This window comes from Bison bison, unplaced genomic scaffold (assembly GCF_000754665.1).
Source record: "Bison bison bison isolate TAMUID 2011002044 unplaced genomic scaffold, Bison_UMD1.0 scf7180017864163, whole genome shotgun sequence".
Classification (NCBI taxonomy): domain Eukaryota; kingdom Metazoa; phylum Chordata; class Mammalia; order Artiodactyla; family Bovidae; genus Bison; species Bison bison.
In genome coordinates, this window is record NW_011494735.1 from 3,850,788 (window position 1) to 3,852,674 (window position 1,887).

General features: G+C 45.4%; 1 protein-coding gene across 1 annotated transcript in view; it reads left to right on the forward strand.

Moving 5' to 3' along the window:
• The window catches only part of LOC104989824 (lysozyme C, tracheal isozyme-like), a 34,536-nt gene that overhangs the window by 6,501 nt on the left and 26,148 nt on the right, over nucleotides 1-1,887 (forward strand). The window lies entirely within an intron of this gene.

A 1,887-nucleotide genomic window follows, 5' to 3' on the forward strand; every position in this document is an offset into this window, starting at 1 on the left:
GTATTGAAACAGGTGGATATTGCTAGAGAAATCCATAAGCCTGCTGATATCTCACTTAATGTTTTAAACGTTTAATCTTTTTTGGCTGTGCCATACAGCTTCAGGGACCTTAGTTCCCCAAGAGGGCTTGACTTCTTACTCTAAACAGTGAAAGCACGGAGTCCTAACCATGGAACCACCAAGGACTTCCCCTCACTTAAAAATTCATCAATACAAATCTCAAATGGGCCCTCAAGTCTACCTGGTCATCATAGTCACTTCTCTGAAATCCTTCTGTGTTGGTGTTCTCACTCTCCACAATGAGTGTCACTATTTACTTCCCTCTTTTCAAAGTCCCAGCACACACACCAACCCCTGGCCTTCCATACTCTGCTCTGAGCAGATGACCTTACAGTCCGCCTTACAGTCTTAAGTCATCTGTCAGATGATATTACACTGACAGAACAGAAGCAACCTCATACAAAATCCTCCCTTCCTGGCCAGCATAGCAGAGCTAACATCTTTCCCTGGGCCCGCCCTCCCTTCTTTCCCCTTTATCACTGGGATGAAGGGCTTCTGCTCCTCAAATGGCAGTCTCCAAATGCAGTCTTCATCACAGCCCTCTCACTACTCCAGTTTAGGCTGAGGGTTTCCTGCATCCCGAGTTTCTCCCTCTGCTGGATCATCCCCAGCACTGCACGAGCTGCCCTGGGAACGTTTCACCTTACAAAGAACTCTCCGTAGGCTCTACACAACCCTCTAACTGCTGCGGCCAGTGCAGCACGTAGGGATCAAAAGTGGTCGACGCACAGTTCGGGAAAAAATAAACCAGAGTCAAAAGTAAAGTTTTAAAGATGGGACCAGAGAACTCAAGACCTCTTAGATCAAGAGCCCTGTTCTTCGGAGCCACATCACTTTTATTTAGTGTCTTGGCAACAGAAAGCATCTGTTGTGCGACGATGAAGTCAGCCTCCTGTGTCCCCAGTCATGTCTCCCATTTTATTGACTACTTTAAACTATCTTTGTTATTTTCTTTTACAAAGGGTTTCGTCTAGCTGGAGGGCATAGACCTGCATATGGAAAACATCTTGGGAAAACATCTTGGTGTGTGCACAAGCAGCGATCTGAACCTGTGCTGACCTGGCATTCCAAGGGCCACACTATGTTTTTCCTCAGCTTACCAGGGCATGATGACCCCAAGTAATCAACCTGATGTACTTTTGTTTGGGTTATGCTGTATTGCTATATTTTGCTTTTATTCTTTTCCCATGGTGATGTTCTCATGGCTTAGCCAGAGCAACATGTGGCTGACTATTAACCCCTGCAACCACCTACAACATTTTCGACCCCCGTTCATAACACTTCTGGGATGAGATATCTATATTTACCCACTCCACGTCCTCACCTCCCTTTCTCTTTTCATCTCTTCTGAATTTGACTGCTGTCCTCGCTCAGCTGAAAACGGCTCCAACAGGACTCCTCCCAGGATGACCTGGGGCCAGTTCTAGTGATCACCTGATTTCTGTTCATGCTATTTGATGTCTTGGCAGCATTTGACAGAGTGAACCACTTGCTACTTCTGAAAACTTTTTCTTCCTCAGCTTCTCCTGCTTTATATTCTGCCCCATTGATGGTTTCTTCTCAGCCCTTCTTGGCTGGCTGTTTCTCTGCTGATTGATTTTTAAATGTTGGAGTGTCCCAGGGCTGAAGCCTATAACCATATTAGACATGTTTTATCTATTCATATATTTGTCTCTTTCAAAATAGAGTGTTTCCTACTTTTTGAAGTGCTTCCCTGATAGTTCAGTTGGTAATGAATCCTCCTGCAAGGCAGGAGACCCCAGTTGGATTCCTGGGTTGGAAAGATCTTCTGGAGAAGGGATAGGCTACCCACTTCAGTATTCTTAG